Consider the following 26,186-nt stretch of genomic DNA (forward strand, 5'->3'; position numbering starts at 1 on the left):
CCGGACGGGGCTGGACGAGACACGGGTCCAGTTAGGCAACTACTGAGGCTGTTATGTGTGCAAACAAGCAATTTGGAAAGTGGTCACTGTACGCGGGGCTTGTCGTCCCCCTTTTTACAGTTTGTCAGCCTGGATAATTATGTTTATTATCGCGGTGATTAAAGAGTTACCCGCCATGCTCACTGTTGTGCAAAAGAGCTCCTCTCGAGGAAATGGCGACGCCGTTGTTCTTGTGATGCGCAAAAAAGGGGTCATAAAGATTATGTCGCACTACTGATCAGCTTCTCCAGCTGCACGTGTTATTTGACCCGGCCATATTTGGAACGTTATTTCTACGACTGGCGATACCAGTGGTTTATTTCCACTACTTAAACGTAATTACGTTAGGGGTGAAAATCTTGAATATACAATAAGTCTAGTAGGCGGAATCTCTCGACATTTCTTTGGCTTATTTAGAAATAACCGTATCATGAATGCCGCACTCTCTCTCTCTCTCTCTCCTCTCTCTCTCTCTCTCTCTCTCTCTCTCCCCCAGGCCGAAAAATGCGCTCTTGTCGAATCAAAGTCACAGCTAAATCAAGAATAAGGAGAGGAATACGGAATATCATACCCTCATAAAAGAAGGTATTCCATAAGAAAACGGGGAACAGGGTGATAATTCCATAGCATGGTTGAAGAAGGGTGGAAGCAGTTCACTCAATCGAATTTAATACGCTTATGACCTCGCAGAACTCGATAGCACGAAGTCGGAAATCACATCAAGCTACATATGCCACCTCCAGCAACAGACGTGGCAGCTTCGTGAAAAAACAATGCAAACAATTCACTCTTGGAATCTACTTACACTCTTTACACACACGACACTGCAGTTGCATGATCACTGTACTATCTAGCAACTCTTATAGGAATTTCTGGTCTCGAATATATTTAGGTATGTTGAGATACTCATCTCTTCATAAGAGTAAGGAAAGAAGCTAAGTATAAATGAATAACTACAATATGTTTTAAGGCTTATAATATGCTTATTATTTTGTCAGCCAAGGAAATTGAGAACACTTTTAATAAAGTTAATGTTCTCTCTCAGAACCGGAATAACTTTGTCTGTATGAATGGTGGAAGACTGGAGTTACTGACTCATATAACAACGGTTTATCATTCTTATTGGGCTGGATATTCAAGTTTCCCGATTTATTTTGTGATAATGAAAAACGACTCTCATTCTTTACACTATCTCATTCTCCAACTTAGGTTTCGAGACATCTCAGGCATTATTTCTTTAACGAAAACAGACGGAGATGGACTCGCCTGCCCCAGAAGTGTGATTTAGTGAACTTCATCCCTTTCCTATGAAAGAGGTTGCAGCTACTAGGGGCCGAGGGGACACTGCACAGAAACTTAAGTAATGCCTACAGTGCACCACAAGGAGTATTATGACATATACGTCCCAAACTGACCCCAAGCGCCAACCTACTTCTTCCAAAGAACCTTCGATCTGATTTAAGAAATGTTGTTGGACTGTTTGATTGGTTAATTTATTGTGACTGCTAACTATTTTATATCAGTTCCACCAGGGACAATAACGATAAAATGTCGCAGACGATAAAAAAAATAAAATAAATAAAAAAATAAAAGTAAATTTTCCAACAAGAAGTTTGTGAAACACAAATTCAGCTGCAGATGCCAGTTCTTTAATAACATACAGATCATGGTCAAGGTTGCATTGTCAGTAACTTTTGTGCGGACAGGTAGACACACGGACGATCTCTGGCATACATATCTATGCATGAAGTCCACCTCTATACCTAATTATACTGAAGCTCTTCAACCACTGAATATATAACAATAAGTTGCAATGACAATGACAAGGTAAGCCAAACACTACAGATGGCCGGAAATACAGACAGACGGACAGACAGCGGAAAGAACAAGTCATCCTTTCAAGCGCCCCCCCCCCCCCAAAAAAAAAAAACCTTTTCATGGGTAGATAATCAACAAGGAAGCAATAATGCCAAGTATGTCATTTATAATATGTGCATCAGAAATGAATGGAAATGAAAGTTCTTCAATTATGTATACAATTCCATTTTCAAACGTATAAAGAAAAAAAATTAGTGTCTGTAATTAATAAAAAGTATAACCGGTATAAATAAAACTACTGTCAGATATTGACTGCCAAATGAGTATACAGTAATTCTTTAGCATTAGTGTCAAAATTGAACGAATAAATAAGATTAACTTTACAGCTATTCAGCAAAAATACACTTTTAGCAAAAATACACAATCTACACAACCAGCCAAAAAGACAGTAACTAACGCGCTATGAAGGCTTCCGAAGAAGAAACCGCACAAATATGAATAAGAGGAGGATACTAATGAAAACTCTTACTATACTACTCATCCAAAGTCCTTAATTTCTCCTTTCAGGATCAATCTTGAACATGAAAGAAGTCAAGTTCTGATCACCGACCTTCATTTGCACTTTCTATATATAATTTGCATATCGAAATCCTATTTCCTTATTGTATATCTTTTTATGCGTTTCTAAAATCTTATATTTTCGTTTAATGTTATTTTTTCCTTAACCATGTACTTTGGAGTGCGTATTAAGACCCCGTATCTAACTGAAGAGAAAACGGCTTTAATATAAACCTTCATAAATCGTAGGATGCACTAGGCGCAGCTGTAAAGTAAACTAATTAATCAATAAAAATAAAATAATTACACCGACCAAATACATCTACGGTATCATTAGCAAGCATAAACAAAATTTATTTGGTGGTGAAAAATAATTGCAGGGGCCATGGATTCAGAAGGGGACGGAGGACCTCCCTTCGAAACTGAGCACAAGTGAATCCACCTAAAGAGGCTAATTACTCCCCTTTGAATCCAAAGACTCGTCTTGATTTGCATAGTCTGGTCCTTATACGCAAAATGGAAACTTTTTAAGTTACACATTTTACTCATCGGAGTGTCTTTATGTGGCCGTGGAAGTCTCAGAAAAGAGACTAAAAGATGATTTACTGCTGATGTTTTCATTCTCTCTCTCTCTATTTCTCTCTCTCAGAGAGAGAGAAAAAAAGACGATAACATTCTCATGCATACGAGAACTCTTTACCCGTATGATATTTGCCAAAATTAGTGCCCTTCGCGTTTGTGTTCCCAACATTCATTCACATCATTAACATTCTCTCCATAGCATTGGCGAGAACGAATTATGAGGTGGTGACAGCTATCGGTAACTTTTTATCACCGTCGTCGTATTTCTTGTTTTTTATCCCCTTTTTTCTTTTTTCTTTTTTTTTGGCTCGTTCGCTAGCTATTCTTTTTATTTCGCCTCTTTGTTTTCGGCAAAAATTTCTGCCTCGTTAAGATGCGGCTTGAGGTAGTTATCACTCATAGTTGGCTAACTGGGAGGGCAAATTAGCGCTCGGGAACTGGGACCCTGAAAGATTATTGCTTGGCTTTTAACGAGAGGCAGTAAAAAAGGACTTAAGAGAAAAAAAAAAAACCAGGAATGATTTGCTTGTAGCACGTGCAGCTATTGCCAGGTAGTTCGGTTTCAGAAGAGAGCGGCAGCGGCAAAGATGCTCAAAGAACGGCGTTTTCTGTATTTGTGTAGTCATTAATTCACTGATTTGATTAATCATCCCGTGCCTGTCTGTGTGGCCCCTCTTGCAGACATTCTACCTATCTATCTGTCTACGCAAGGGTGCGCTCGCATATAGTACACACACGCGCGCGCGCGCATATATATAAATATATATATATATATATATATAAATATATATACAAATATATATATATATATATATGATACAACATATATATATGACATATATATATGTATATATATGACTATGAAATATATTCTGTTAAAACAAATTCAATCTAATGAAAGGAGCCACACAAACGCCAAACTGTAGAAAGTAAATAATACAATACTGTATTTCAGGGACCAAACTGTCTCTCTCATCAGAGACAGACAGTTTGGTCTGAAATATAGTATTTACTTTCTACATTTTGGCGTTCTGATGGGCTTCTTTCATCAGATATATATATATATATATATATATATATATATATATATATATATATATATATATATATATATATATATATAATATATATGCACTCTACAATTTCTACCCTTAAAGGTGGCTGTTCCAGAGTCTGTTAACCTTTCTGATTCTGGTAATGCTAGAATTTTAGGGTGAGGGTGCTAGCCCTCAATGTTTTTCCAGCCTGATACGACTCACCGGAGGCGAACTGCCCAAAATGTTTCAATTCAAGTCCCCCGGCAACAGAGGCAGAACGGATTTTCCACCAGCAAGACCTAAATCATTCCTGACTCCGTGTGCTTATTTGATTTGTTACTTCACATAAATTTCATATATCTTTCATTCACTGCAGAATCCTTTTACGAGGAAACGGGAAACAAAGCCCTATCCGTTTCTAAATCCGTTCCTTTTGTAACAGGGCTTGGAACCCTGTTCACGAAGATCGATCTTCATTGGTGGGAATCCCATCTTGCCAAGTTTCTTGCTTAGAAGAAGCTTGTGTTTAGTACACCAGTCATAGACATGTGACTCGCATCTCTCTCTCTCTCTCTCTCTCTCTCTCTCTCTCTCTCTCTCTCTCTCACACACACACACACAAACACACTCAAACTTACATATGCCTGTCACGTCTTCCCTTATCGTCTTACGGACTTTTGCCATGAGCGTCTCGCATGTCAGTCATTTCTCCCTCTCTCTCTCTCTCTCTCTCTCTCTCTTATATTGCCATTCACTCCCATGCAGAGCTGAGCTATCATCCTCGAAGACAGGTACAGACTCCATACAGACCCACGCTGAGCAATTAATTAAACTGTTTAATGAAGCTGCAATTATAACTGTCTCATAATATGCGGCTAATTAATGTAAACGAAAAAAATGCATTCAAACGAAGAAGGAAATCATACCCGTAGAAAAGCGTTTATCTAAACAAATAAAAGTGCACTGACGTCACATCTTTAATTAAAGAATGCAGAATCACTGCCCAGTGTTTAATCTTTGGGCATTTTTTTAGGCTGGAACCTGGACGTTCAAAAATGTTAATGACTTGAGTACAAAGACTGGAACACTGGATAATGGCTCTAATTGCCATGCATGCGAACACACATGCACGCACGAGCGCTGCAAATACGAGGAAGTAAACAACAAACCAGGAAGACTTTGAAATGTGTAAGAGGAACTGTCTGCAGAATGAGATTATTTTTCACCTAGACACTTTTACGTAATGGATAAAAATTCTTGAGGAATTTGTAAATATTGTATCCCTGCAAAGGCAGTGTCCGAAAGCTAACATAATCTTGTAACAAAAGCCACAGGTAATTAATAAAAGTAATAACTAATCTATGTACATGTATGAATACATACGCAAATAGCTATATATATACATACGTATATATCACTGCATATAATACGTACTTAGATTAGTTTTTACTTTAATAATCATTACCTGTTGTTTTTTTTAAAGATTATGTTCGCTTTCATACGTTGCTTTTGTAGACATACGATATTTACAAATTCCTCTCTCTCTCTTCTCTGTATGTATATATATATAGAGATATTTTATAATATATATATATATATATATATATATATATATATATATATATATATATATAAGAGAGAGAAGAGAGAGAGAGAGAGAGAGTAATATACGCTTTTTACATGGATGAGTAAGAGTACAGGACTTTGCTCTTCCCTAACAAGAGCAATTTACGCAAAAACTGTTCGTAAATAAGCCTTAATGTCTCTATAAGCCCCGACGCCGGTATACAAATCTTTGGCGACGCCAGAACGCAAAAACAAAAAAATTCGAATCAAATGAAATGTCACCAGCATATCTAAACTTTATCGACTTCACGATCTAAAGTACCGAAAGAATATTATTCAAAACATCAGGACGGCATTCCAGTAGAGAATGGCCTCTACACTCCATCCTCGATTAAAAACAGGTTATCTTTATGTAAATGTTCTGTTTTAACCTTACGCTTACCAAGATGAATATTGCCGGTGCACGCATATCTTTCCTCAAACATGGGTTCAGCATCTGCTCCCGGTAATATAATGCTTCACTTCCAATTCCAAAACTAATCCAGGGATCATAAAGCATCTACTAAACATCCCTTACGACTCTACAGAATGGTGAATAGAACAGAAATTAAATGATTCATTCATCACTCGAGATCGCCTGTCTCTTCTCATTCATTTTGCAAGTTTTGCCTTAAAGTATTGAAGAAATTCAACATATCTACGGTGGGAATGAAGTGAAACACCGGCGATTGACTGAAGCAGAGAGAGAGAGAGAGAGAGAGAGAGAGAGAGAAGAGAGAGAGAGAGAGAGAGAGAGAGAGAGATTTTTTGCTATCCTTTCGAAGCCACAAACACATTACCTAACAGGCAGCCTCACCGGTCTCACACTGAATATGGAAGTGAACGAGGGATCGTATATCACATTAATCTTACAAGAGCTACAATCTGAATCGATTACTCAAGCAGAATATTCAGTAGATTATAAATCAAAAGGAGGTAAAACACAAATGATTAAGCCGAGGCCCGCGGAGACGGTTAAGTGAATATTTACTTGGTTTTGCTTTTTCCTCTATTTTTGAAGTAAAAAACGTGTCAATGATTTGGCAACTTACAAAATATTATCACATCTTCCTCAATGGGGTGCGGGTAGCAAGGGGCAAAGGACAGCATTTTATTGTTAGATTAATAAATAATTATTTTAGGATTCCACCAAAAACTACCCTGAATCACGAAAGTAATTTTTAAAATTATTTTGTGAATTTGCAATACGTGGTTCGATCGCCTCCATCGCGGTTAGGCTCCACACTTCTTTATTCCCGTTTTCTTCGGGGCTGGGCTAGAAAAGGACAATGCTGCTAGTCCCATTAGTCTTGGTGTTCTTACGACAATTCTCATCCATTTTCATTTACAAACCATCTTTCGTTTCGCGATAGAAATGTGGACATCTGTTTGTTTAAATAATGTGATTCGTCGCCGAAATGGTCCTCGTTTGATTCAGGGAAGTGAACCGTCTAACTAAGCAGCAGTAATAACAATGAAAGTAATATCAATAATGGAAATGATAGTGATGATGCTTGTGATGATATAGATGAGTTACAAACGGCAATTTGTGAGTTACAATCTCCCTTCGATTCGACTGGAGATTTTACAGATTAGCCCTCTCGTTAGTCTGTTAGCAGGACCACTTACTAGCAGGAAATCTAGAGGTCTGAGATAAGGACCAGGATCATATAATAAATAAGAGCGTGAAACTAATTTTAAATAATCCGTATCCTCCTTATTCGACAAGGGGTTGTAAAAAATTTTATTAAGATCGATAATACAAGCAGTTTTTATCATCGCTACAATACGCTAGAAGAACACAATATTGAGGTAACACCTGAAGTATATAAATTCAGCAAACCAGGCCTATCAACGTAAAGAATGTACACTTGCAGCAATAAACATCATGTTATTTATTCTGGAAGCTGTGATCTAAATGTATACAAATAAACAAACAATACATAAAGGATGTTGCGAAGAGTATAAAAGGGGGTTTCCTAATAAGGACGTCAACACTTCTTGGCCCAGACATCTGCAGAGATTTCATGGACGCCCCATGCATCTCCTGTCAGTCGACTGACTGATTGACTGACCACGGATAGAATTCCATATTCCGAGGCTTCTTTATACATTCTAGTACTTATCAGGATTTCGGTTCCCATGATACGTCATCTCCCAAGTTCATCTACCTTACCACCCATAGCTCTACCTAACCTGTTGTTTTCCACAAGGTCTGCCTTCCGTGGAATTTTTGGTTGCGTCCTATCCTACTGTTCCCCTTTTCAGCAAATTTCCAAAGAGTACTTGAATACTTCAATTACTCAAGTTCCAAGTTTCAATAATTTTTATCGTTACTTCTTGGCCTCTGCTACATAACGAAGTCTGAAAATTCATGTTGAAATTTTAATTTCTTTCCTGTCCGACAATTCTTCCTCCTCCGTCCTCAAAGCTAACACTAATCAAGACTGGAAGTGTGAATTGTGCAATTACTCGTTCTATTATCTTTCCATTCAATTACTAATTACATATTATTACACTGCCATCTCTTTATTTCCTCAAAGAAATTCATACACTCTTGAACTATCTATTTCTTCTGTCCTAAGGCTTCAATGTTTTAAAACAGGTGAAACGTTTCAGCTCTGGATAATAGTCTCATTTTGAATGTAATACGCACTCCAACTCTACGTCCATCTGCAATCTCCTTAACCCTTCTGTTTTCTAAACTAATTTACCACAATCTGCTTCCGTTGTTCTTCCCCTCATTGTCATCAAGACCAAATCCCGAACACGGAGCTGATCCTATGCCCCGTTCATTTTACATACGTGTAAAAATGAAAAGAAAAGTCCCAATGATTTACTTACACGTACAGACTAATAGTGTTAACTGTAACGTAAATACAGTTCTATAACAAACCAATTCGTATCACGAATATAGTTTATACCTTTCCGGATTCTCGAATAACTTCTCGTTTCCTTCTAATGATTTTGCGTGCGGCTGCCTCAAAAAATTTATAACATTCAAGATTCCCGTATTTCTCTCATAAATTCAGAACTGGAGGTTCTCCACTACCGCTGTCTTTTTATCTCCTGTTCTACATTGTGTATGGTAATTTAATTATATCGTCTGTATACTGATATAAAATAAATAACTGATGCCATTACTATCCAGCTTTTATAATTCACTCACAGTAAAATATACCAACACACCCGAAACGTTGAACGTGTCTTACCTTGGACAATAGCAGAATACATTTTTCTCAGCAATGGAAATGCGATGCACAAGAATAAATTTACATTTTGGGACGAACAAGCATGTTTTTCATCTGCCACATCGAAGGGAAAACTCGACAAAAATAAGGAAGGCCGCGGGCCATTTTAACCAGCGAATTAGCCTGAAGCAACTTCGCTGGATACTCAGCAATCTGCAAGATATGACTTTCCAACAATAATAACAACAATTACCAAACGTCATGGCGTGGGGCTAATTTGGATGCTGCAATGTAAATTGAGGCTGTCCCCTCCCCCCTCTGACTATGCATCAGGGCCGGCAATAATAAAGCTGTTCGAAGACTCAGTATCGGGGGCTATTGCATATGGCAGCGACAATTACCGAATGAGACGAATCGCGGAATCGACTTCGATTACGGATTCCCAAAAAATCCATCTCAGTGACGGTAACTTTCAATTAGATTAAGGAAAATAAGCGTTAAAACACCGAGCCATTTTTCACGAATTACATCATGCAAGCAGGTACGATGCATGATTACGTCTTCACGATGAAGATGATGATGATGATAAGGATGAAGCCAAAAATACCCTTCGGTTCGGGACGCATAGAGGCGAACCAGTTTCCGCTATTCTACCCAAAGGAGGTGAACTGATCTCTACTGCCTCATTAGCATAATGATGAAGATATCATTTAAAATACAAAAAAATGCCGATAACGATGTAGTCTCCTTTTTTACTTCGTTAACAGCTTCGTTTTACGGTGTGGCGGTTTAAGTGCTTGTGTGTCGGCATTAGCATGTACATGCATATGGATGTACGTTTGGCTCTTATATGCATGTTCCTCGGCCCCTTTTTGCCCCAATATGCTGACATGATCCGTGTTCGAGTGTGTAAATATAAACGAGGCCTTTATACAGAAGCGGGTAATTGTCCGTTTTTAAAAAGACAGGTTTCCCAATATGTCAAAAAAGTCATAGACTTGATTAGGGAGAGAAAAAAAAAATGGTCGGATATCAACATGTAAACATGTTACTGCAACAGGTGTTTCATATTTATGAAGGGGATAATGACGATGCTGATAAGCATACAAAATTTGATTCTAATTCGATGGTTTGTGTCTTTGGATTGAGAAAAATGCTCGGGGCTGTAATGAATACAAGGCATGACTATTAATTGATTCGAGTATTTCAATCATGCAACAAATGCTAATTTTGGTTTACATAATCCATAAGATACACAGGCTGATTACGCCAAATGAAAGCAGACTTAAATTCTACGATTAATTGAAATTCATGTTACTGAATTCAAATCATAATGTGGCCTCTGTTAGAACAACAGCGTTTCGGAGAGAGAGAGAGAGAGAGAGAGAGAGAGAGAGAGAGAGAGAGAGAGAGAGAGAGAGACTTGGCAACTATGAAATCGCGTTATGTCCATTAATATATATGCTAAGACCTCATTTTTTTCCTTCAAATAAATCTCAATATCTGTTAGAATCAGGCTAGCCCAACCTAATCTAAAACCTAACCTATTTAACCTAATTTCCGACGTCATGCATAACTTATAATCTGCAAAATCGTGCAGATAAGCTGTTGTAATAATGAAGGCTTTATACTATATATCTACTAATTTCCTACATCATAGTGCGTCCAATAATTACAACACGAAATTTCAACATGCAAGAAGTTGATCTATAAATGAATTACAGAACCAATACAGCCATTCAAAACACGGGTACCTTAAGAGGACTTCACCATTAAGACATGTTTCATAATCCACATTGAACGGCGGATTTTGCACGGAGAGATCCTGTAACAAACAAACTTATACTTAATTCATTTTGTTGAAAAATGGTGCGGATTTCTCATTCACTAGATGGCATGGCCACGAGTCTACATGCTGTCAAATACAGTAAGGCACAGTTTCGTCTTTTCAAAAACAAAATAATATATACAGTGACTCATGTTCATAACATTAAATTCATTGTGTACAAAGAGTGACAATAGATAAATCATATAAAATGAAGAAGCAATTTTCTTGAACAACTACAAAGAAATTGACTCAATAAACGAAACAGGCCTTAAATATACGACCAGACACCAACACCCTCCCATCCCCCAACCCACCCCTTGAGGAACATCTTAAACGCGACTGAATGTTCTCCAGAATGAAATAATCCAAAATAGTGACGCCTGATGGTAAACAATTTCTAGAAGGATCCTCAAAAACTTCCTTAGGATTTATATCAATACCTAAAGGAACTTTTGGGATTCCGTCAGTTTCAAAGACGTACCCTTAACAGAGTCATGCTAATGTTAATCAAATAGGGTCGCAACATTAAAAGCGCCTACTGAACGTACCACTTACAACGAAACACGCAAAAAAAAGAAAAAAAAAGAAAAAAATTCTACCGATTGTAACCGAAGCTTTCAAAGACCACGTCTCTACAGCAATCACAGCTACGACAGACACATTTAATACAGGTCAAATACTCTGCCAAGAAAACTGTTCCACAGTATGAGTGAAAAGAATGAAAACCCTCTGATACTGGGCAATGTGACTTATGAGCATCAGAAGAATATAGCTGTTGACACTGCGAGATGAGCAGCCCGCACTATTCATATAAAAAAAAAAAGACACCGAAGATATAACAGAATTCTCATATTGAAATAAAACTTATGGAAATGTTCCAACATGCCTACATATTACGATCAATATCATAACAACCTTAATAAAAACAAAAAACAAAAAGGAAACTGGCATTTCTGATAATCTTATCAAGACAATATAGCTCCCAGACACCTAGAGAGGAGATAAAGACTGATAATACCAAAATACAGAACCTGAGGAATTTGTTTCAATACCATCATACCTGTTGATACAAGAAGTTTAGCAATCAATTTATCATTTTCTAGGTTTTACAGTATTTATGAACTACAGTATTTATGAGCTGTTACTTATTTGTTACCAAAGTTGAGTATTCAGAATTGTCAAGTAGTGAGTGATGGCACTGTACAATGTCATTACAGCATTGATTTTCTTGAGTTAAGCCTCATACAACACAAGTATCACAACCTGCTGGCCAGTCCCAGAGGATAGCAGCTATTTCAATTCGCAATAAAAGGTTTGGGGGGGGAACGTAACACATAAAGGGGAAAAAAAGGGAGTTGTTATGAGGATGCTAAGATATCCAATTTTCAAGAACAGTCAAGTAACCTAGGAGACTAAAAACAACAATTTCCCGAAATACATTATGCTGTGGAATGTTTCACATGACTGGTCTGACACAGGTTCACTGAAATTTGATCAACAACTCTACTGTTCCCCATGAGAAAGACCTAGGAAGGAGATAAAGGTGGTCAAATTCTAAAGAATTCTATTATTTAGACCTTGATAGTCATAACCGTCTACATAACTTATAAAGTTCTTAATGAAGAAACCCCTATCAACATTGGCAAACACAATGCCGAGATCAATTAGAACAAGCCTGGACCCATGTCCACTGCCAAGATTGTCTCGAATGCTAACAGTTAGATCGGCCAGGGCATGACAAGTGAATAATTATTTCATGTAAATGCACTGGGTGTTGGGAAGACAGGCAACTGGGCACAAGGAATTGGGTACACAGACCTTCATATCAGCAACCTTTGCAAGCACTAGAAAGATGAAAAATTGCCTATATAATGTCTGCAGAAAACTTTTAACTCAACCCTTAGTAAGCAGCCACCATTTGATAGATTCCGATTACCAAAACAAGATTTAAACAAGATAAAATATTACGAGATAAGAACCAATTTGTCAACGTGCACATAAAAGCAAATAATAAGACAAACCAATCCGAATCCTACTCTTACAACCAAGGCTGTCTCGGCACCTAGGGTCCTTTTTAATGTCCCCTGAACGAAAAGTTAATTTGGTTACAAGTGGATAATGATGGAGGGTATCAGTAAGAGAAACGTAACTTGTACATACTCTATGTTAGCCTTGAATGTCCTAAGAGGTAGTTCTGTTATGATCGAAAGGTTAGTTAACAGCAAATGGAACATTCAGCAGAGAGAGAGAGAGAGAGAGAGAGAGAGAGAGAGAGAGAGAGAGAGAGAGAGATTAGTAGTAACGTCCTATGAAGTAGCTCTGCATTGTCCAAAAGGTTACTTAATGGCAAAGAAAATATCCAGAGAGAGAGAGAGAGAGAGAGAGAGAGAGAGAGTTATAAGGATTAGGATGTCTCAAAGACATATTAGTCCATCCAAGGAGACATCGTGTGCTCACTTATCTGTAGGAGCAGGTTTTACTGTGCATTCACGTGTCCTCATGATTTTGTCTATCTTTCTTTTAAACTCTTCCACACTGTTGCTGTTTACAATTTCTGGTGGCAGTTTATTCCACGTGTCACATATCTCGCATGTAAAGAAGTTCCCACAATGGGATGTGTTGTATCTCTTCAGTTCTAGTTTCCATCCATTATTTCTTGTCTGGTTTTCGTCTAACGTAAATAAGTTACAGTCTAAATTTGTTATGTCTTTCAGTATTTTAAATGTTTCTATTAGTTGTCCTCGGGGAGAGAGAGAGAGAGAGAGAGAGAGAGAGAGAGAGAGAGAGAGAGAGAGAGAGAGAATATTAACAGTAGCGTCCTAAGAAGTAACTGTTTTGTCGATAAAGTCAGTTAATGGCAAAGGCAATATTCAACAGACAGACAGAGAGAGAATTAGCAGTAGCGTTCTAAGAAGTAAATCTGCTTTGTCCATAAGGTTAGCTAACGGCAAAGGGAGCATTAAGCAGAGAGAGAGAGAGAGAGAGAGAGAGAGAGAGAGAAATTAGCAGTAGCATTCGTCATAACCACCCGAGGAAGTCGGGCAAGGTCTCCGGGCACGCACGAAATGAAAAAGACATAAAGAAGCTCTGCCCCATCAATAACATCATGGGCACAGACACCGCAGGTTAATTAGTACACCACTGCCGGTCAGAGGGGGATCGCTAATGCAAATGCAGAGCCGTTTTAACAACTTCGGAAAGATTAAAACATATCCTGGCCAAGCAATAACTTTCGCCTAAGCTCACGCACATTATAATGACTATATATATATATATATATATATATATATATATATAATATATATATATATATATATATAATATATATATGTGTGTGTGTGTGTGCGTGTGTGTATTTTATATGTATATATATATATATATATATATATATATATATATATTATATATATATATGTTCATCTTTCATTTTCATTTTCTACTTTGGGTCTGAACGTTTTCACTGGGAAACTTCTCCAAAGACGGTAAGAAATTGGAAGGTTCAGCGTTTATTACACAGCCCTTGTACTGACGTTTGAACAAAATAAAGTAAAACAGAAGACAATTGATAATGTTACGCTTCCAGCACGCTCTTAGTAGTACTCCCAATGGGGATCCATAAGCACACACACACGCAGATATAGATATATATATATATATATATATATATATATATATATATATATATATAATATATAATATATATATATGATACTGCTTGTAAACAAGATATTTTTAAATCCATCTTTAACACCATTAGCATTATATGCAAACAGCAAAGAAAATCAAAAATATACAGCGAAATGTGACGATATATTAAATATGCTTGATTTAAATTTACTTCTAGATTTTTTTATTAATACAGAAGCTAACCCCTTTTCTTGGCAATTTACAGAAGACATATCCAAAGAAACCTGAATAAAGTAACCGCCTTTACCTAATAAGTGGTGCGAGCACCAACCTGAGGGAGTGATAGAAAATGATCAGGCAAAGATTCCATTATGGGACTATTGGTTATTCAGAACAGATAGGGTGATATGTGCAAATAGACCAGACGTGACGTTGATTGACAAAGTCAAGAAGAAAGTATCACTTATTGATGTCGCAATACCATGGGACACCAGAGTTGAAGAGAAAGAGAGGGAAAAAATGGATAAGTATCAAGATCTGAAAATAGAAATAAGAAGGATATGGGATATGCCAGTGGAAATTGTACCCATAATCATAGGAGCACTAGGCACGATCCCAAGATCCCTGAAAAGGAATCTAGAAAAACTAGAGGCTGAAGTAGCTCCAGGACTCATGCAGAAGAGTGTGATCCTAGAAACGGCGCACATAGTAAGAAAAGTGATGGACTCCTAAGGAGGCAGGATGCAACCCGGAACCCCACACTATAAAAATACCACCCAGTCGAATTGGAGGACTGTGATAGAGCAAAAAAAAAAAAAATAATAATAATAATAATGAACTAAGGAACCTCCGTAACGAGGCTATAATATTGACAATTAAAAGCCACAGCAGTGTTAAAATATATCATTGTACAATGCTAAAAATTACTCGGAGAGACTTTCGGATACTGCCCCGTATCCTTCTTCAGTCCTACTGATGGTCAAACAATGGAGGGAGCTTTACAACCTAATTTTTAATAATTTTTAGCATTGTACAATAATATATTTTAACACTACTGTGGCTTTTAATTGTCAATAATAGTAATGTTACGCCGGTCGAGTAAATTCAGCAAATCGTAATTAAAACCAGAAATCTTAAACAGAAACTCGAAGCCTCAAACAAAAGTAACCTTCGTTTTATAGATAATGAAACTCGTGCGAACTGCGCCACTTTGGGCCGTTTTTGGACTTGAGTGGAGGACCTCATCAAAGAGAAGGTGCCGCTGAGCGGCGGCCGGCCACTCCATAACCGGACCTCAATCATCATATTCCAAGAACATTTGACTGTGGTCGAAAAGGGCTCTGGGTCTGCCCAGTATTATTATTATTATTATTATTATTATTATTATTATTATTATTATTATTATTATTTAAAGATGAAACCTATTCATACCGAACAAGCCCACCACTGACTTGAAATTCGTGCTTCCAAAGAATATGGTGCTCATTAGGAAGTAAAAGAAGGTAAAGTGATATACAAAAGAGAGAGATCCCACTCATTTCAAAAGAAAAAAAAATTACTAAATTAAGAAATAGATAAAAATGTATTAAAACGCAAGGAGAATAATATTAAGGTAGAATTCGACAGTGGATTTTCTCGCAAGAGGTCGGGGGACAAAGGTCAGGTGAGGCTCAGCGATACAGGAGGCTGGTCGCGTCATTTATTCCAATTGGCAATAAACTAACATTCAAGGGCTGGGTGAAGTGGGCGTTATGGCGAACGGGCGGAGTAGGAGGAGGACGAGCCGTTGGTCGGCGTGTAATTAGAACGAGTGGATTGCAAAGCTGACGATGAAGTGGGGTGGAAGGGGGGGGGGGGGGGGGGGAGGAAGGCGCCCGGCGGCGATAGACCCCCACCCCTGTTGCCATGTAACGAAGTCGAGGAAATATTTTATTTTGTTTTATTTTACTATATTTAAGTCTGTAGATAAGCATATAATGTGACTATTTTGAAAGCGAGACTACAGCAGGTTCTGTTAATACTTGGTCTTTAGGACAAGATGAAACACAGAGGTTGGTGTTTTACCTGATGCTATAAAAGGAAGGGGTTTTACAATGCTTATAAAGCCAGCTAGTGCAACCTCAATTCCCTCCGATGGCCCAAGGCTATTAGAAATGGACCAGATGGATTTCCTTCCCGAATATAACAAAGAAATGCGCGAGTAGCCTTTCCTGGCCTAAAGCTTTCAACATGGATGTGATTGACATTTCCCACTGATCTTCCTGAAACTACACCCCCCAAAAAAAAAAAATAATAATATATAAATAAAATAAACTATCTACAAGCTACTCAACTGTCTGCAAGGTGTCGATGCAACACATACAAAGACGGGTTCCGCCCCCCATCACGAGAGCGGCACTCGGAGGGACGGTGCTGGAAATTCCCTCGTGCCATCAAGGAAAACACGAGCTATAATGAGCTCACTGCCTTGTCTTATAAATTCAGAAAGATGATGAAATTATCGTTATTGAACGAGGAGGATCCGATAGAGGATGTGGGCCGTTGCCCAGGGGTCACAACATTCACGGATGGCGAAAGGCAAGATTTAATAACGCATGAAAAGCAGGATTGCGCATAATTTAGCCGTTTTAAATATTATTGTAAAATTTGCACTACTTTCTTGGTTCAGCTGTGAACGTGTTATGGTATTATTATTATTAATTATTATTATTATTATTATTATTATTATTATTATTTTATTCAGAAGATGAACCCTATTCCTATGGAACAAGCTTCTAAAGAATGTGGTGTCTATTTGCACAAAGTTACCAAAGGTGACAGTAAATACACAAAGAAGAGATCATTTATTCGTGAAGAACAAATAAATCCACAATTCAATGAATAAATTAATACAATTATTGTGTGAGGTTTTATTACAGTACCGAGTCGATTAACTACTGTCGGATATCATTCTCTCGCTCTCTTTCTCTCTCCCAGCGAATATCTGCCACAATCCCTAACAACGCTGCTTGCAGAATAATTAACCTCTCTCTGACACTTCTGAACGCTCAAGACATCTCGGAGCAAAAGTCTCACGCTAATGGAATCCTAAAACAACCTTACAAGCACAACTTATCGCCGCACATAAGCTCTTCAGTTCCAAAATTAGAGCCGTGCATTTTGGTTTTGTTTTTTTTTTCCCCCGACCACACACGCGCATGCGCATAAACGTTGACCTTTATATTCATTAACTACCATTAAACCTTTGCTGGACAAAGATTATGCCCATATCATCAACTATTTTCTCTTCGAGAAATTTTCTTGATAGCCACAAAGGTTTAGGTAATTAACTTGGGATGAATAATACTACAGACAGTTACAAGTAAAATACAAAATCTTCAGGAAATAAAGGCAAATTATGGCCTTAATTAAAGGGAATTACGATAATAAAAGAAAACAAGATAAATTTTTGTTCAATAGAGAAAAATTAAGCCAAGTGAAAATTGACTAACATTTTGCTGCTGTGGTGAGAGAGAGAGAGAGAGAGAGAGAGAGAGAGAGAGAGAGAGAGAGAGAGAGAGAGAGAGAGAGGCGATGTATCTGTTTTTGACTTACCCTAGACCACCCAGGAAGCATAAAACTTGGCCTCAATTTAATACACATAAACAGAGATTTTCATTACTATTCAAGTTACCTAAGAACAACAACAAGTAAAAAGAAATATAAAAAAATATAAGAACGGATGAAAAGAAAGAGAGGAAAAGGTGAAAGAGGAAAACAAGGACCAAGAGAGGAAAAGAGGGGGCAAACCTGAGGTATAATAATAATAATAATAATAATAATAATAATAATAATAATAATAATAATAATAATAAGCAAGTGCTCGGTGACTGAACTAATGAATATCATCTCGTTCCATTAAAAAGACAAGTGTCACGAACGTACACACATACAGACAAACACCATAAAACACACACACAGACACAAGCACACTCGCCTTGTGATGAACGAACGCACACACACATATACAGACAAAGCACCAAGAAACACACAGACACAAACACAGATACAAACGCATTCGCCTCACGACGAAGGAACGCACACATACACATGAAGACAAAAGCCACGAAACACGCGAACAGACACAAACACATTTACCTTGTGACGAAAGAATGCACACACATACAGACAAACGCAACGAAACACACACAGACACAGACACAAACACATTCACCTTGTGACGAGTTCATTATAGCACACACCCATCGTTAGAAATGCATTAACACCGACAGCAGTAACCTGCTGAGGCTAATGTGAGGAAGTTAATGCTCCCGGTATGAAGGGACAGAGAGACCCGGTGGGTAAAAATAAAAGGCTGGAATTGGCAGCAGAATGACAAGCCTGGAAATAAAAGCAGGGATTAGACCACCTGGACGGACGAGAATATATTATTTGAGGGTTGAGAATCTTCCCCCGGTGCGCTTCTTATTACTCCCGATGTTTCGGAGGGTTTGTTCAAGTGTTAAGCTGAGTAGGTTTCAGTTTTGTCTTTACTATATAGGATCACAGATACAGATCATTATAATCGTTAAATATATATATATATATATATATTATATATATATATATATATATATATATATATATATATAATCTAATATATCTATATATATATATATATATATATATAATATATATATATATATATATATATATAAATAAAATCGTCTAACTTTATGCTGCTGTAGAAGTCACAAAATGCTACTGTTGGTGACAAAATGTACGTATATATATCATCCAGCTTTGAGCTACTGTAAGAGTGAAAACAAATGTATGTATGTATAGTATGTATATATATATATATATATATATATATATATATATATATATATCGCCTTGTGCTAATGTACGTAGTAATGACAAAATGGATATACGTGATCATCTTGATCTTCAGTATTAGAAAGTAAGAATTGAAAAGAAATGCACATCTTTCCCACTGCGTAACTTCTCTCATCACCACAGAAGTAAAAAAAAAACAAAAAAAACATGAAAGTCAAAAAAAAGAAAGCATATACATCGTTGCTTGAGAACCATTTCTACATCAAACGTATTTTGCCTTAAAATTCCAGTAGGCTTAGTATTGGTTTTTATAACAATTACTCTAACAAAACCTTATAAGAACTTCAGGTATACTTGATAGGTGAAGTTAAAACACCATCAATTTTTACAATATATATATATATATATATAATATATATAATATATATATATATATAAAAGCATACATATACACATACACATATATATATATATATATATAATATATATATATATATAATATATATATATAGTATATATATATACAGAAAGATAGACAGATTGATATACACATACTCATATCAATGTACATATATATTCATGCTCATACATGTATATACTATAGTATATACATACATACACATAGGTGTATATACATATGCATATATAATATATATATATATATATATATATATATATATATTTATGTGTGTGTGTATGTATAGTCCACGATTTGCATTTTCCCTGTCAGGAATGGCACCAGAAAGGTACAGCCTTCCAGTTTCTCAGCAAGTCTTAAGGATGAAGCTGTTAGCCCCTCGATCTATCATGAACTCATCAAACGTGAGCTGAGCACTGCACCACTAGGCCAAGACGGTGGAACTGAATGATATGATGCAAAACACATTATCTTGAAACAGCATCCCATCTATAACCTAACTTATATTATCCGTATTTCATAAGAGCCTCTGCAACAAATGTTTTCAGTTTTTTTATCTTTATTCAGAGATTAAATATTTACAAGGGACATGAAATTGAACGGACCTTTATGTGTAAAACGCTATATTTACAATGTTAAAATAGATAAAATGAAAGTCGATATATTTATATATATTACAATAATTTATATACATTACAAATATAGACGTATATACGCACATATATTCAATATAATATCTATATATATATATATATATAGATATATAGATTATATGAAAGGCCTACTAATGGATTACAAGTCGGACGAGTAAAGCAAAGCAATAGCTATAGCTAAGTAAAACTATTCAAAACACGAAGAACGTCAACCTTTACATGTTTATGCTACAAGGAGTCAGTCACGACGATGTCCGTAACAGTGGCACGGACAAGATCGATGACAAAATATACGTTCATTTGTCTCTGTGGCGTTTTAAATAGTATTATTCACATTTTATTTACTAGAATCCCATGAACTTCACTAACCGTTCTTGTGAAGCTTCTTCATTTTTTTAATCCTTCAAAATGCAAACGTGTATTCGCAAACACACGAACAAACTCCCGGCAAAACGCATCAGAGATTGAAAACAAAAAATCATCATCCTAAATGTGTCTGGCTGGAAGACAAGAACTGCTTTCGATGCCTCCGACTGACGCCGCGTCTCTTTTCATTAATGCCATCATTAATCTTTATGGGATTTCATCCCGTTCCCCTCAGACCACATCCGCTGTCTATCATATTACGCCTTTCGTCACCCTCATAAAGATCTCCCGTCCCTACTGTTAACTCCGGCGGCTGATGGCAGCAGAGCGCGATTTGCGGTGGCAAATCCCTCACTGCTCTTCCATTTCGAACGGCAATAAAGTTTCCTCTTCTTTATATCCTCGTACTCTCCTGTGTCGCCTAGAGATCTTTTACATCCTGTCGTGTCAGACCAGATCGAGCCCGCCCTTTTGCCATCTTAGCCCGGGATGATAAGAGGGGCGGCGATGAGTTCTAGCTAGCGATGCTGCATTGATGTTCAGCTCTGGTCTGTGTGTTCATCTCCGCTTCCCGTTCGTGGAAATCATGGCTCTCTTGATCTAGAGCATCGTTTGTTGCTCTGCATCCCTCCACATCTTCTGCGTAAAATTCCATGTTTCCTTCTTTACTCATCCTTTGTAACAATCGTCTTTCTTTCCTGTTACTTTGAAATCCAATGGTCAAAGCTCGCTTAGTTATCCTCAATTTATATAAATAACTGATAACTGTTCCTTTTCCTATACGTTCCTAAGTATCTTATACCAACCGTGACTCCGGCATACCTCTTTTATCTGACCACAAATTGAAAAAAAAAGGACAACAAATAAACATATGAATGAGTATACATAAATATATATGAATGAGTATACATAAAGATATATGTTTGATAGATTACTCTCACCAAGCGCATAAAGAATGAAGGCTCCTGAGATAAAGTGGTTCAGATGTATATATTAAAAGTAGGACAAGTCATTCTTTTCATTCAAATCTTCGAGTAATAGTTAAAGAATAAGAAAAATTTGATTGGAAATGAACGGAGGATGGGGTGGGGGTGAGGAAGGGAGGGAGGACAAGATGGCGAAGAAGGAAATACAGAAGTAAATGCAGATGAAGAAGCTGCGAAGCCAGAGCAGGAATTACATTCAATTCGTCTTATTAAGTCATTCACAATGGCATAAAAGGAAGATAAGAAAAAACTGATAGAGGAGGAGGAGGAGAAGGTGGAGGAGGAATTAAAAGACAGGTTTCGAGACCCAACAGGGAGGTGCTAAAGTGTTCATGTCGAGACGAAATAGAGTTATTATTGGTAATAGGTCATGGCCGTCAATCAAAAAGTTATGGATGGTTGATTTTATCAGTTTTTTTTCCAGCTGCGCAAATGGATGCCAGTCACGTTTCACCCGAAACCAGTTCGGTTTTCCATCCCCTTTATCCTTTGCCTTAATAAATTATAATTACTTCCTTCACGCAGACAGTCATCCACTTGTATCCTTTATACTCATTCTCTCTCTCTCTCTCTCTCTCTCTCTCTCTCTCTCTCTCTCTCTCTCTCTCTCTCTCTCAATGTAATATGTATTAGATATATATATATGGTAAAATTCACAGGACATAAAATAAGTATGTGTAACAGGACATAAAATAAGTATGTGTAAAGATTGAGCTTTCATCCAACTGCTGTGGACTTTTTTGTGTGTGAACAAGTCCACAGCAATTGGACGAAACCTCACGCTTTGTACATACATATTTTTGATACACTTTGTCCTGTAACATGTATTTCATTGGGAAATTTACCTCACATTTTGAGAAATACGGCTTAGTACTTCCATAGTTCATACATACATACATATATGCATGCATACATACATACATACATATATCTTCACACACACACACACACACACACACACACACACACACATATATATATCTATATATATATATTATATATATATAGTATGTACACAAACTTTACACCTTTACACATGAAGAATCACACAAATATGCTTTCAGCTTTCAGCTTGACAATTATTTAATCAGAATGCAATATCTCTCAACTCCTTGTAAATTACGGCATGGCTAAAAAAATTAGCCTTTCTTGCTTTAGCATTAGAGTCACTGTAGTTCAGTTGGTTTAGACAGGAATTCACAGCTCTCGTGTTCAAGTCCTGTTCATGTGAGCTAAGGCTCGGATTTGAGTCATCAGAAGCCACTACCTGTTTCTCCTGGTCCCAAATTGGGTGGAGAAAGGGTGCTTGGGAACTGATCGTAAGTGCATTTTTTCCTTAATTTGGTTTAAGACTTTGTAGTGACAAGCGTTTCCGAAACGTGAAGAAATCGAGAAGTTAAGAGGGCACTGTGGTTAATAAATACTACATATGTATCTGGATGACCAGTAGATTCTATGTATATATGTGCTTATGTTTGGTCTCTGGAACATTGCGCAAAAATTTGCTATTTCTCGGGTTCTGTCGCTCATGGGCGACCTTTGAATAGAAAAGGTGCTACTAAGCGACTAATATTCCAAGCTAAAGCAAAGAATTTACCATAACCTAAGGCACCATTAATTATATTCTACTCATAAATCTACCAAATATTCGTTACTTATCCAATTTCAACAAGATTCATTATTTATGCCCATAAAAACTCCACAATTTTCACTAACAAATTTCTACTTACTGCTCTTTCAGTATCTCCTCCTACTTGCTTAAATTACGTCAACAAGTAAAGGCCAGGTGACGAAGTAACATAATATGAAGAGTTTTCCTTCAAGGGGATCAATTTTAAAACGACTTCTGTTTCATCTACTAAAGGCTCTAAAACTAACATAAAAATTACGGAGGATCAATAAAACCAATAGACATGAGCATGCGCCCACACACACACACACACACACACACACACACACACACGTTACACATGTAAGGTACTCCTGATTACTTACCAACACTACGTCGGCAGAAAACCGTCTCCTTACCTGCAACAAAGAAAGACAATTTTATCTCGTGTCCTGAGAATCAAAACAAAAGATCTAAACAACTTTTGTTGTTCTTGTGAAGGGCTTTGTTGTTGATATTGTTATTCAAAATGTGGATACATTCACATGGAACGAGAAGAAAAGAACCATTAACTCGCTAAAATAACATAAGAGAGGAAGTGTTTAATTTCACAACAGACGGAAGTTAAATATATAATATTTTGGACTTATTTAATAACTATATTTGACGTCGCAAATTTCGTTTAATTTAAGTACTAAGGGAGACACCCTATACCAAACCACTTGAACTTTTCCCAGAGTTTTTCATCACAACCAATCATCAATAAACTTTGAATCAATAGCTAACCTAATCATTCTCTTGTCCAGCTACAAAATAAACGATCAAAAGCATTCAAAGAATCATATTGAGTAAATAATTGATTTAATGCTGTTCTATCAGCAATACACATTACACGAAATTTATGAATTTACAAAAGACATCCTATCTCATATTCTTAATTGAAGTAAAGTAGCAGTAACATGGATAAATGATCAAAATTATCTTCCACATAATTACCAAAGGAAAAAAAACACTTTGAATGTTAAGAATTTCAGATGTGAAAAACAGAGCCCAGTTCCTATAAAAAAAAAAAATCTATAACATTATTTTAAGCATATACTATATGTAACACTATGAGATCTACATTGGTTTGCTAAGTATTCGTCTTTTTTCTTTTTCTTTTTTTTTTTTTAAACCGCCACACTAACAATCAGTCTTATTCATTTATACCCAAAAAATAATAAATCTTAATAATTCAAATATTATTATTTTACGTAAGGCTCGGATTGAAACCGGCTTAACATTATTGGAAACTTTATACAGAGAAACTTAAAAGAAACTTCAAAGCGGTTTAAATATGGGTAATCTGCGCTCAGCAGAAAAGTGTTCAACTTGATATGAGTCTTATCACATCACCGTGATTCATATATACGCATTAAGCTACAAATGTCCTTTAATATCTTTTAATTCGCTCAACCTCGGAATTAGTATATTTTCATATACCTAGGTATATGAAAATATACTAATTCGTAGCATAATTCGTAACTATCTCTCTCTCTCTCTCTCTCTCTCTCTCTCTCTCTCATTATATATATATATTATATATATATATATATACATATATATCATATAGTATATATATAGTATATATATAATATATATATATTATATATATATATATATATATATATATATATATATGGTTGAAAAAATATTTTCAATTTTCTGTTAAAACAGAAATCGATTTAATAAAGGAGCCCATAAAAACGCTAAAATGTAGAGAGTAAATACTATATTTCAGAGACCAACTGTCTCTCTCTTCAGGCAGATGATGAATGAGAAGTTACAGAAAAAAACGTTATTTATACCAAGACGTCTACAGGTCAGCCGTTACATCACCCCAGTTGACAATTTTTCAATAACCTTTTTAATCGCTGGTTGGAGGAAGATTTTATCTATAATATCGGAGTCCCAAGCTCCTTTTGAAATATCCATTGTGTTTCTTTGTTTAATTAAAGCTGATTCTACCGTCTGGCTTTTGAACCTGCAATTGCTGCTATTCTATGGTTATGGTTTTTTTTATGTGGTTAAAAATAGCTGAGTTCTATTGTCCATCCCTGAATTAACGTTTATGTTGTATTAATCTCTGGGGGAGTGATTTACTACTATATATGTATGTATTTATGTAATATATATATATATATATGTGTGTGTATGAATAATTATCACATCACCGTGATTCATATAGATCATTCGAGCTTCAAATGTCCTTTAATTAATATCTAATTCGTTCTACCTTGGAATTGATATATTTTCATATGTGTGCCATACGGGAATTTTTAGTTGATAATTTTGTCCCCTCATGGGATCGAACCACCGTCCAGTCGGACGAAAACGAAATCAGGACGGCCTAGTGACGTTATTGAGTCGGCCAACAGAGAGGCTATAAGTTTATATCGATTCTGGCCTTACAAATTCACCGTCGAACTCGGCGTTTTCGTAATTAGAATCAATATGAAACCCCCTCTACCATGTTAACCAATTCGAATGTTTGACCAACGTAGCCTTGTAATAAATAATTATCACATCACCGGGATTCATATAGATCATTCGAGCTACAAATGTCATTTAATATCTAATTCGCTCCACCTCGGAATTGATATATTTTCATATATGTACCAAAGGGGAATTTTTAGTTGATAATAATTTCATCCCCTCATGGGATCGAACCACCGTCCAGTCGAACGAGAACGAAATCAGGACGGCCTAGTGACGTTATCGAGTCGGCCAACAGTGAGGCTATACGTTTATATCGATTCTGGCCTTACAAATTCACCGTCGAACTCCGCGTTTCCGTAATTAGAATCGATATGAAACCCCCTCTACCATGTTAACCAATTCGAATGATCTATATGAATCACGATGATGTGATAATTATTCATTACAAGGCTACGTTGGTCAAACGTTCGAATTGGTTAACATGGTAGAGGGGGTTTCATATTGATTCTAATTACGAAAACGCCGAGTTCGACGGTGAATTTGTAAGGCCAGAATCGATATAAACTTATAGCC

General features: G+C 36.6%; 1 long non-coding RNA gene across 1 annotated transcript in view; it reads right to left on the reverse strand.

Moving 5' to 3' along the window:
• The window catches only part of LOC135205954 (uncharacterized), a 247,069-nt gene that overhangs the window by 23,944 nt on the left and 196,939 nt on the right, over positions 1-26,186 (reverse strand). Inside the window, exon 2 of the long non-coding RNA XR_010312643.1 lies at positions 23,522-23,554. This is a non-coding gene — a long non-coding RNA (uncharacterized LOC135205954). The remainder of the gene's footprint in view (positions 1-23,521; positions 23,555-26,186) is intronic.

This window comes from Macrobrachium nipponense, chromosome 29, assembly GCF_015104395.2.
Source record: "Macrobrachium nipponense isolate FS-2020 chromosome 29, ASM1510439v2, whole genome shotgun sequence".
Classification (NCBI taxonomy): Eukaryota; Metazoa; Arthropoda; class Malacostraca; order Decapoda; family Palaemonidae; genus Macrobrachium; species Macrobrachium nipponense.